The sequence below is a fragment of the Oryzias latipes genome, chromosome 20, assembly GCF_053564925.1.
Source record: "Oryzias latipes strain Hd-rR chromosome 20, Olatipes_Hd-rR_3.1".
NCBI lineage: Eukaryota > Metazoa > Chordata > Actinopteri > Beloniformes > Adrianichthyidae > Oryzias > Oryzias latipes.
The window spans coordinates 23555762-23568074 of record NC_136256.1 but is presented as its reverse complement, the minus strand read 5'-3'; the positions used below and the strand labels follow the sequence as shown (position 1 = coordinate 23568074).

Sequence of the window (12313 nt, the reverse complement as noted above, 5' to 3'; positions counted from 1 at the left end):
AATGCTGTTTTAAAATAATGAACAGGTTTTTAAAGCAAAATGAAATATATTGAATAATATAATGGCTAATTTAAAATCGGTGTGCAGGTTTTTCACAATTTCATGATCTTTTTATATATTTATAATAAATTTATTGGTTGATTGTGTTTTTGCATGAGGTCATATTTATTTATTGAATTAAATATTTATTTATTTAATTATGAACAGTATAGGACTCCATATAAAGTCCTTCACAGCCCCAACTTGGCATTACCGGTGCAACAAAAATGACAAGTAATATTGGAGCTATCTGTACAATTATGAACAAGACGTACATTGATCTATTTGTGTTCAAGTGGAGGCTTTAGGATGGAGCGGAGCGGGAAGCTTGCGATCCGCCCAGTGTACATCACAAATATCCTCTTTTTCAAGCACCTTTTTTTCGTCTTTTCCTGATTCATAACGGTTTGAATAAAGAAAAACTCATAAATGCAATTTTGAGCCTAATTATCTTTCAATATGTTTTCCCCTTCATCAGAAAAATGCCACAAGAGCTGAACACTATTCACATCAGTGGGGCTCTGAAGAATTTGTACAGTGTTTGTAGGGAATTCTTTATGTCGTCAGAGTCTGTGTTGTGATTTTATAGCATTTTTTTCTGTTCATTTGTGTTGTCTCAGTGTTTAATATTTGAAAGTGAAACACATTCATGTCACGTTTTCAATATTCGTGAACCTTTTTGGCTTTTCATGACAGCATAGCAGGCTTTTGTAATATGGGGTTCAGGGGTTGCTTTATTGAACAGATATCATCTTGATAAATAACTCTGACCTCCACAGCAGGACTATAAATACTTCAACATTACTCAAGTTTACAACAATTTCAAGCAGCTGCAAACAACAGAATGAGGCTCTTTACACATTTTTCCTTCACTCGCTCTTCTCGGCTATAAGATAATGGTTCCTTGCACCAGGTTATGTGATATCTTGCTGTCAGTATCAGTTCACCCCCCTTATTACTTTTTATGGAATGAATCTTAACCAAATATATTCTGTTTCAGTGTAATATTGACAGGTTTCTGCTATCTGTGAATTTGGACTCTTGGACTTTGCATTGTGGAACAGAGAGGCGAGGGTTTTTGTGCCTTGTTTTTTCCCACATGCATATTTGATTATCATAATGCAAATGCAGACACCCCCTCTCCCCCCACACACGCACACATTTGCAGCAATGACACGTTAAGCACAATACATTTACAAATACACAGTGAACGGTTGCAGAGATTGTGAATTCTTGATTGCTCCGCTGTGCTAAGAAATACCAAAATAAAATAGAACGAAACTGGAACACGTGACAGCTTCTTATGGTAAACAGAAACACTTCCTAATTTAATCTGTGCAGGAAGGAACCCGTTGTTCCAGAGTTGTCAGTCTTCATGAATATGGCTTCTCATCGAGGAGGTAAATGCCACTTAGAGTAAAGTATCTTCCATGCATGACTTCACAATGAGATTATGCTGCACAATAATCTCTAGAATTAATGTTTTCATCTTGCTGTTTTTGCTATTTGGAGTTATGGTAAAGGGAGCTTTTATTTCATGACAGTTTAGAAACAACTGGACCAGATGTTAACCATACTCCTGCCACATATATCTAAAATAATTACTCCCTCCTCACTCACTAATTGAATGGGACGCTTCAATGTAAAGACACTGAGGCTAATTCAATCACTGGAATTTAATTATTCTTCAATAAAAATGTGTAATTGAAAATGTTAATGAACTATTTAAGTCATTTTAAGGGGGAATTGTCCAATTTCAGATCTAATGTGTCAAGTGATCCCTTGACTCATCTGGTAGGTGATTTGCCTGAGGTGCTGCCCTAAAAAAAAAAAAAAGGCAATTAATAAAGTACTCAAGGTCATATGACATTAAATTCTGAGAGGTGCCATTTATCTTCAGCTCATGGAGACTGGCCAAGGTAAAACGTTGCGGTACTTCATATTCTTTTGAAACTACACTTGCATAGTTGCAATAATTCATCTAAAACGGTTTCCATGCACCAGAGAAGCTCATTAAACTTCACTTTGAGTAGTTTCCTGTCAAAACTTTAACTATTTGAATGGTTATATGCCAAATTTGTGTGCAATTCATCTTTGGCTTTTGCGTGCAGCAAAGATGGGAACATTGTCGGGGGCAAAGATTACAAGTTCAGCGGCCTCTGCAACCCATTTATTGACTGCAGACACCTTAGGCCAGTCTTCACCATCACATCTTAGAAAGCTGCGAGTGTGCGTCAGGATCACATCTGGAGCAAAATTAAAAAGCCCTTTAATCTATAATCTGCCACAAAAGGACAGTCAGGACCTTTGGGGTTCAGTGGGTCTGATACTTCAAATTGCTTTTCAGAAATCATGGAGTCACAGATGATCCTATTTTATTCTCAAACTTTTCCCTGTTGGTAGAAATAATACGAAGTCACCGGTGATTTTTATTTATATATTTTTTCTTACTTTCCTGGACTTCAGCAGGTATGTTGATCTGCAACTGACATGAAGTCTGCCACAGTTTTCTATATTTATGCTAGGCTGACATTTAAATCGGTGCTGCTCCACGCTGAACTGCTTCAGGCGTTGTGTCAAAATAACAATTGGGCGGCCTGTACAAAGCGCCATTTTACCATATTCCCTCCAGCGGTGTTTACATTCACATTTAAACCACTTTCAACATTGAAGACGGAATGAGTGCGGGGTAAAATGTGTTTTTGAAATGATTCTCCATGGTTATAGCTTCTAAATTGTTTTCAGAGTTGTTGTTTTTCTCCACACACATAGTAAGACTTTCACTCTTTAGGGAAAAAAAAAGTTCAGCTACTTCAGGCTACTGAACGACAGAGTTATAGTTCCACCAAAAAGGAAAAAAAAAGTTAAATTATGAGATTTTAAGTAGTAAATGAAAGTCGTAAATAAAGTGGAAGTGAGCATACAGAGCAGCAAGTGAACGCCACGCAGCAGCAGAGCAGACAGACTAAACTCAATTGATCAGGTGAGCTGAATGTTTATTGATAACGTTCCAAATGTTTGGAAGCTCATTTGTTTGATTTATGATTTATTAATGTTTTGTTTATTGATGGGTGGTTTGCAGGATCTCTGCAGCTCGATGAAGCCATCGGTGTCCCTGCAGCTGTCCACCAGAATCCTTTCTTCCTCCACCAAATCTCTACGTTTGTGTGATGCTTCAGTCTAATGAAACGCGACGTTTCATCTTTAGGAGGGGGCGTAAGTAACACTGTTTACTTCCGCATTGGTGTTCGGATGACAGGTTCATGACATCAGGTGACAAATGAACTTCAGGTTACGTGAATGAAAAGGAAAATAAAGGCTGCAGCGGTCCCCTACACCCAAACGTGTCTCTGAGCTCCTAAGTTAACATATGAAACTCCGCTTTTAGGACACCAAACCCCGGAAAGCCGGCTCCACTGACAATAGTCTGATTTTGAGTCTTCTGTGTTTCTTTCTCATTTATCTGTGACTTTTTCTCTCGTAATTAAAAAAAAAGATTTTTTTTGGAAACTGGCCCTAAAACTGTCGTACCACGGAGTTAAATTTTTATAAATATTAATTTTTTTACAAAATAATATTCCTAATTAAAATTGGAAAGAAATTGATAACAAAACAAGAAAATTAGGTTGACTCAATTGCTAATTTATTTGTTGTTTTTACATGTTCGTGTTGAGTTTTTCTCATGATGGATTTAAAACTAGGCCTAAAATTGGGTTTCTGAGTATTTCCTTATTCAAATCCTAGCTCAAATATTGCTCGCCATTTTTGTTGCACCGCTAATGGCGGGCTTACACCGCACCAACAGTCCCACCCACAACTCAGAGGTCAACTTCTAATGATCTCCTGCCGCTCTGCAGAAACTACCGCCAAGAAAACGACTAAATGTTGAGATATTCCTAATTAAAAAACCACTGAGGACAGTTTCACAATAGATCTAAAGATGATGGGTGTGGGACTTTAAGATGTCTTCTTTAATTCTGTCAATCCATCAGACGACAATTTTGTGGTTCAGGCCACTCAGCAGCTAGCTTTAAGCTAGGACGGTTCTCTGCGCAGACTCACCTCATTATAGCATGCATAGTTTTGGGTATCTTTAATGATATGGCTGTGCAATTTCCTAGAATTTAAATCAGTTTTCTATGAATGCTTGCAATGCAACACTCCAGGGCCCACAGCAAAAGTCCCAGAAGAAAGCTGTAAATTTAGAAAGCGTGAAAGCAGAGAAACATTATTTCCCAACTGATTACCAGCAGTTAAGTTCACAAAAGAACACTGTGCACCTCTGCACAAGCGCGTAATGACTTTTCTATTTAAGTTTACAATCTTAAGGCGTCACGGTTCCTTAGTTTTGTTTCAACGCTTGCCTTTGTGTTTTACATTTGCTTGTCCTTTTTTTTTTTCTTTCTTTTTTGTAAGGTTAATTTTATCAAGGTTACTTTCTACTCTGATGGTTTTGCTCCATGTGCTTCCTTTCATTTCCCCCAGCAAATACAGAATAACGTTGTTGTTTTTCTTTGTTTGCTGCTGAAAATGATCTTGTGTTCATACCTCTGTAAATCTTGGAAAGATCTCGGTAAAGTGACCGCTAGATAACAATGTGAGGTGCCATTATTAAAAGTTACATTTATCTATTCAAGACCACAGAAGGGAATGCATTAAATAAAAAAAAAAAATGCTCAGAATAAATCAGAACTTCTGATGGGCTTCCACAATTTACCAGTAAGGTATTAAAGTTCTTAAAAGTTCTTAAAAGACAAAAAGCAAGAATTTAATATTTCCAGGGATGTTAATTAAGCCATTAATGGTTTTAAGGCATACTTAATTGGCCTTATTAAATGCAATTTTAAGAAGAATAAACTGGAAAAAAATATGGGATTATTTATTCACAAACAATTAAGGAGCCACAAACCGAAGACAAAGGAAACTAACAAGCAAAGAAAAGCATCAAAACAAATCTTGACTCTGCTGCAGCTCATTACGACAGCTTGAATATAATTAATGCATTGGCTTCAATAACAAAACAGCAATGTTCTCCCTCATTCATGTCTTTGCTTATATTTCTGCCATTGTTCAGTGATACAGTGGAGCTGACTACAGGAAAGGAGAGATCACAAGTGTTGCTGTAGTATAAAAACAGGAGGGATGATGGGGATTTTAGGGGGATGAGTCTTGATCAGGAGTGCGACATGATACCTCGAAGATGGAGCACATTTTTTATTCTTTGAGGAGGCAGATTTTAAAGTTTGAAGCAACGTGATTCAGTTCCTTTATCTGTCTGCCTTTTTTTTTTTTGACCTCGACCAGCTGTCAGGAAGAAACTGAATAAGAAAACAAAGAAAGATGGCTGTGCAACTTCCAGACCTGAATATACTCAAAAGAAGGGTGCAGCACAGCCCCAAGGAACTAAATGACCCAAATACCAAAAAGCTAATTACATAATACTATTGTTTACATTTCAGTAAAACAAACTATAGTAAACTGCTGCATTGACTTTAAGGTGCACACATGTTCAAAAGAAGGTTTTGATCTGAGTTTATCATTAAAAAACATTCATTTTAGGGTGAAAAAAACACATGCCGCCCTCCTGTCTTCCAGAACAACAATTAGAGAAAGGATGCACCGCATGCCGCCTGTGACAGAATAAATTGGCCAAATTAGCACCTTATGTGGTGGAAGAATAATTGCTTTAAAAAGTCGTTAAATGTCAATGTGGATTTTGCTGGGGAAGGAAGCTTCTACCTATGCAGAGTTTTGATTAAAAAAATTGATGAATCATTCAACTTTAGTCAGGAGATTGTTTTTTGTTTTTTCTGTTTTTCTCATTTTTTTGTGTTTCTTGTTTCTAAAAATGATCTGAAATGTTTTTGTAAATATTCCTGTGAATGCCAATACAAATTAATAATGTGGAGGAATTTTCTCTCCATTTTAGCAAAGATATTAATTACAATTATAAGATTTTTTTTTAAATTCAACACTTTGAAAAAAGCCCTTCGGGTCAATTTCTCTGTCCACAACCCAGTAGGAGCCACAATATCTCACTTCAGCCTTCAGAAACATAGGCACTCGTTTGTATTGATGTTATTATTATTATTGTGATGGAAATAAACAGTTTTGGCATAAAAAAACATGAGCATGAACAGAGAAAAAATATTTTCTTCAAAATCTTAAACAGTTTATAACTTTCGACAGATGTTCGCATAACTTTGTGTTATAAAGGATCCTCTCAGTCCAGCAAATGTAGTCGTAGATACTATAATGTCAACTGTTTATTTTACTGTTTGTGGTGCATTTAAGACAGAAATCCATAAATCTAACCAACCCAAATTAAATCAGTTAATTAAGTCAATCGAACTGTTTAAACAACTTTAAATTCTTGAATTTGTTCTAAAATAGAAAATTTCCCTTTACTTCCCAGTACGCCTTAATTCTAGTTGTGCTTACTGACCTAAATTTTTAAGTTTGACTTGTGATAACTGTTTAGGAATACTTTGGACAAAGTATGAGCTAATTTACTTTGCTTTGTTTTACTTTACTATTTGCATACTTCTGACTTAACAGTTACTTTTTTAAACAAAAAGTCTTTATTTTTCTTTAACCAACAGTGGGTAAAAGGGCCACACGAGGCTCCGGAGGCTCAGGTTACAGACACCTGATCCAAGGGGAACCAGCCTCCGATAAATTGCATTACTATTAAAAGTGAAAGCAAATCATGATATAGTTGACCAAAGATCAAATCTAATTCTAAAGTGATATATTAACCATTAACAAAATGTTATAAAAAAAAGTCAGTAGAGAGTTTTGGTTCCATTTTGAAATGTTGCTGTCACTTGTGAGCATTTCATCACTTTCAGAATAATCTGAAACATTCAGCAAGGATTTATGTTTCTATTTCAAGTCCCTGACAGACCACCAGAGAACCACACTTTATATAATTATTGCTCCTGTTAATTACAACTGCAAATTAATATCTTTTGATTAATATCAACACCCTCCTTGTTGGTTTGCACCCCTAGAAGACATCTGCCATTGCCCACCTGACAAAAAAACATTCTCTAATTAGAAAAATGGTTAAAAAAGCAGACGTTTAGGTGTATAATTATTTTAGAGGATGTCATTCTTTAGTATCTGCTGCCCCCACATCTGGACTGGGTAGGTTTGTTTTAAATATGGAGCAAAAGGAGTCAGGGATTACCAGCTAATTAGTACGCTTGTGTCATGGGAATAATTAATTCGGAGCATTTACATTTATTAGGATTGTCACGTGGAGCTAATTGGCATCGCTTTGGCAAAAGTTGCATTATTGAAGACCACCGGAGTTCTCCCAGCAGCAAAAGCAAATATGTCAAACTGCTGTGTACTTTTATTGCTCCATTAGATGTTTTAGTAAACTGTTTCTTGCCCACTGAAGAAAATTTAAAAAGTGTATCTGTTGCAGATTCGCTTTTGCCGCAGGATGTCCTGCATTTACATGCGTGCTTGTATCTTTTTTAATGGTGTTTAGGATTCCGATTTGTGAGATTGCAAAGGAGGTAAACTCATGAATCATGGGAAATGGTAAAAAAAACTATGCAAGCATGTCATTTCTAATCTTTAAATAATGGCAAATAAAGCCAACAGGCTTTTCAGAAAAAAAAACATCAACAGAAAAGAAAAGAAAAGTTATTTTTTCCCTGCTCTGCAATTAATTCTTTCTTGCACCAAAAATATACGAGTTATATACAGTATGAGTCACACATTTTCCAGCCATAGAATGACATGCAGATTTTGTTGAAAGTAATACATTTTTTGCATAAGAAAATGTTTTTTTATTATGTTTCTAACTTTAATTCCTGACATAATATTTAGGAAAACTAGGACAGCCTCAGAGACCTTATTTATGATAGTTTTTCATAAATACACTCTGGCAACTTTTCTGCAGGTGTGCCAAGAAACTTTAATATGTTTAATTACAAGATAATCATTGAAAGTTTGTTTTTAATATGCAGACATCTGTTTTAGCCCGTTCGCTGTCAAAATTATATAATTCTGCACAATAAATTGCAAAAACACACAAAATACTGAAAAATAAATGCCATTTTATTGGAAAAGGTTATTTTGGAAGATCTGTTTTGTGTTTTAAACGTTATCTGTTGTGGATTTTGCAAGACATTTACACATAAGAACAAAAATAACTAAGCTCAAAACCGTTCATGATTTGATTAAATGCACGCAAACTGTATTTGAAGGGGAAAAATATCTTTTCAAATCATTTCTCATATCTTTTTTATTAAAATTACCTTTCAGACATTCTTGAATACTTTGTAAATAATTGTTTAGTTTTGTTTTTTACGTTTGAATAATAAAGAAATTTTGAGCTGCACTCATGAAGGCCTGATCTAATTAGCCGCTTAACTTCATTACATTTTAACCCTATAAATGAATTTAAATCTGTTATTTTCACTCCAGTTTATTTTAAAAGCTGAAGATCACTCATTAAAATGTTAGCGATAATTAATCATGCACATCTTTGTAACTGAATATCCTTTAATTTTTCAGGTTAATTTAGCTGTACCCTGAAGAGTGAGGGGGCCTGAGTGGGAGGATAACTTGGCACAAGAAAAGATTTCTTTTTCCAACCCAATCTCTTTTTTTCTACATAATTATATCAATTGAGTTAATTGGAAAGGCTCATCTGCATATCTGGGTTATTGCTCTTATAAAAGGAGAAGGTCTGTGGGGAGCACAGAAACAATTACAAAGCTGCCAGACAGTAAAATTCCTGTTTCCAGCCACACATCTGTTATTTCCACCAAATGCTGCACTCCAGGGAGGATTTGGCCCCAGAGCTCCAGAGTGGAGGGTTGATAATACTGAGATGCATTATGGGCGAGAGTCACATCCATGAAGTAGTTTAATAGACTTCAGCTGACATCTTTAAATTAGCAGGTACATGCAATTTGCTTTTCCTGCACAGAAACAATTGAAATTATGTTGGATATTTGTCAGTGTGGAAAAAAAATACAGCTGGGGATATTATTGTAATTATAATCTCTATTTTTTATCAATTCTTTTATCATATTCTCTTCAAATGAGGGTAACTTTTTAATACTTTGAGATTGTGTACATGATCTCTTCATGCAAAAACCTCTCCAGGAACTTTGTCATCAAGAGAGGCCAGAGTTTGCAAGCGTGTGCAAAAGTTAAAATCAAAGAATGTCCATTAGACCTCATTAGTAACGAGCAGTTTGGGTCTAAAATTGCCCCAAAGATGAAAATACTTTATCTCTGATTTGCATGTTTATTGTTTTTCTTTTGAGTATTTAAAGAGTAAATTTACAAAGATGGAGATACTTTGAACACCATCAAGGTCCTTTTTTGGAGTCCTGGTTGTTGCTTCAGGACAGTGACAGACCTCTTTCTTCATGATTTCAAACAGAATCTGGGAGCAAAGTCTTAATGCTGTTTCTTGAACATCTCAGACCAACTGTGAAAAATAAAGTGTGTTCATTTGCAGAAAGTTTAAATGAAGGATGGAGGTTAGTTTTTTAAAGTAAAAGTATAGAAAAACAAATTTCTAAATGTATGTTTTTGGAATATTGCTCAGATGGACGCCTGTTCTGTTTTTCCCTTAAAGACCCATTCCAATAAAAAGTTGTGTTTTCAGTATTTTAAACGTGCTTTTGTGGCATTTTTCTGGTAATGGAGGACATGTAACGCGCCAACAACAAGTTTTTTTATTTGTATTTATTTATTTTTGGTAGAAACAGCACAATCATGCTTAATATCCCACTAGGAACACCTTTAAAATAGATCAAATTATGGAGTGAATTTATAATGCAGTTTAGAAAAAGCACAGTTCAGGCAGGAGCTAGCAGTCAATGTTCAGTGTAAAACCAGCTCTTTGCTCTCACCATGTCTTATCTCTAAACATTTGTTTTGTTTTAAGATGTTTCCAAGTACATGGTGTGTTTGCACAGCCATTAGCACAACACCACATTCACCACTTCAGCTAAATTTAGGATTCTTATCAATAACACAATCATTTTCTTGATTCTGTTTGCTTAGGATCCATTTTTCTGCTATTTGGATAACTCCCAGACCTACACACAAGATGGTTTTTGTTTTTTGTGAAGTTTTTTAGTGTGCTTCTTCTCATTACCTCGAGCAATTTGTGGTTTGCTGCTTTTTCATTGTGCCTGTCTCTTCCCTTCCAACCAGCAGGTCTTCTAAATCTGTGTCAGATCTGTCAAATCCATTTACCATCATTTACCTGACTGTGCCAATACAAACTCTTAAAAATAAAGAGCTCATCCTTTAGTTTTATGTAAAGTTGCTTTTGAATCTTAAAATAATCTGACTTAATCAGATTTAAAAATGAAGTGCTGAATACTAATCATGTTTTGCCAAACTCTGTTAGAAAATGAAATCAAACAGTCAATCCTCTTGAGATTTACAATTTCTGTGTTGCTACATGATATTTTTCAATACTTTGGTACATGATGACCCTGGCCTCTGTGACATAGAAGCTGATGTTGAGCTTTAATGCAAATCAAACATAAATGCCTCAATCCTTTCTTGTCTGCACCACTCTCACAACTGAATATCTAGGCCTAGGATAAATAAAAACATTCGTAAAGTTGTGAAGAAAATGCACATTGTAGCTGATCATACAAGTCCGGTTTTAGACATTTTTGGCATTAAAACCTTCAAAATCAGCATCACAATTTGGCATGTAAACAGTCTAAAGCCTAAAATGAACCCCAATATTAACATCAAACACCCTTTGAGGTTCAATATTACCCAAGGTGTGACCTTCTCTAAATGTATAAGTATAGCACTTCTTTTTTATTTTTGTTTTTTTTTTAACTTGTCCTGTCCAACAGCTGGGCAGACAGATGAGAGCTGAGGGCCTCTTGTGTTGGACATATTTTACTTTAACAAGAGGGGTTATTAATCTTCAGACAAACCAAAGGTATGTCTGAATAAACCCCTTTTGTAATTGAGGCCAAACTTTATTAATTTCAATCATGTTTGAAAATCTTTGGTGTTGGACGGAAAAGGAAAGAGGGGAAGAAGAGAGAGGGACGTTAGAGAGAGGGGGGGGGGGTAGGAGGGTGATAATAGGAGGGGAAGGGGGGTAAGACCATGAAGCAGCATAAAGCAACAAGTTTACTGGTTGTTAATCATTATGGTAAGGTTCAAATGTAGTACAAAAAGGGAAGGGCCTATCCACACACACACTCAAATGTTATAAACACACCTGCTAGCTGCAAAAATGTCCACCTGTCGACATGTACACAAAACAGATAGTGTTCACACGCATACTTATGCCTTAAGACCAACTAGTGTGAAATATTTCAGTCATTCAATCATGCAAACTGTTAGTGCAAAGGTGAGCTAACACCTGTGCTCAGGTGAGTGTTTATGTTCTTCTAAAATGGATGGTGGAACGTTACAAGAAGGAGGGAGAGTGCCCAGCCATCCCCACCCCAAGACCCCCACCGCAGCAGCAGCGGCAGCCGGAATCCCCCCAACGCCACACGGGAACCGGCAGGGAACAACCGCCGCCCGGGCGACCAAGCCCGCCACCCAGGCCAGGGCCAGCAGGACCGCCGCAAGGCCCCCACAGCCAGAGAGCAGGGAGGCACGGAGGGAAAGAGAGCGCTGCCCCAGCCCAACCAGGAGAGCATGCCCCCCGCCGCGCTGGGAGCGCCCAACGCAGGGCCCCACCGGAGAAGGACGCCCACAGCCCCAGACGAGCACCCCACCACCACCCAGGAGTTCCGGGCATCCCCCCGCCCCTACCCCAGGTACGAGCCAGGACCCCCCAAGGGAGACCCGCTCCGCACTCCAGGCAGCCATCCGCCTGGCCCACGGTTGGTCCAGGGAGGAGCAAGGCAGGGGCCCGCCGCCCCCGCCCAGGAGGGGGGAACCCCGGGGAAAAAAGAGGGCCCACAAGGGGTGTTATAAATATGGCCCGACCAGGCTCGGCCATGTTGGAAGTTTGGCGGGGCCCAGCGCTCAGGGGCAAGGACCAGGACCCACCCCCCAGGGACACCAACCCCCCCCGGCTCAGGTGTAATATGAACCCCCCCACCATGCGGAGAGAGCACCGCCGGGCCCAGGGAGCCAGCACCCAAGGGACACGGCCGCCATCGCCAAGGGGCCCGCACCCCCCACCAGGGAAGGGGTAGGGGACAGATGGACCCAGGTCCCACCTTCCTTGCAAAATGTGTGTGCGTGTATGTGTGTTTGAAAGAGTGTGTGCATGTGTGTGTGTATATAAGTATAGCAC

General features: G+C 37.9%; 1 protein-coding gene and 1 long non-coding RNA gene across 2 annotated transcripts in view; one reads left to right on the top strand and one right to left on the bottom strand.

Annotated features, from left to right (window-relative positions):
- The window catches only part of insig1 (insulin induced gene 1), a 140710-nt gene that overhangs the window by 85644 nt on the left and 42753 nt on the right, over positions 1-12313 (bottom strand). The gene's annotated exons all lie outside the window — the stretch shown is intronic.
- Positions 1377-9691, top strand: LOC144988153 (uncharacterized). The gene is made up of 3 exons (XR_013651978.1): positions 1377-1439; positions 3122-3255; positions 8575-9691. It is a non-coding gene; the product is annotated as an uncharacterized LOC144988153 (long non-coding RNA).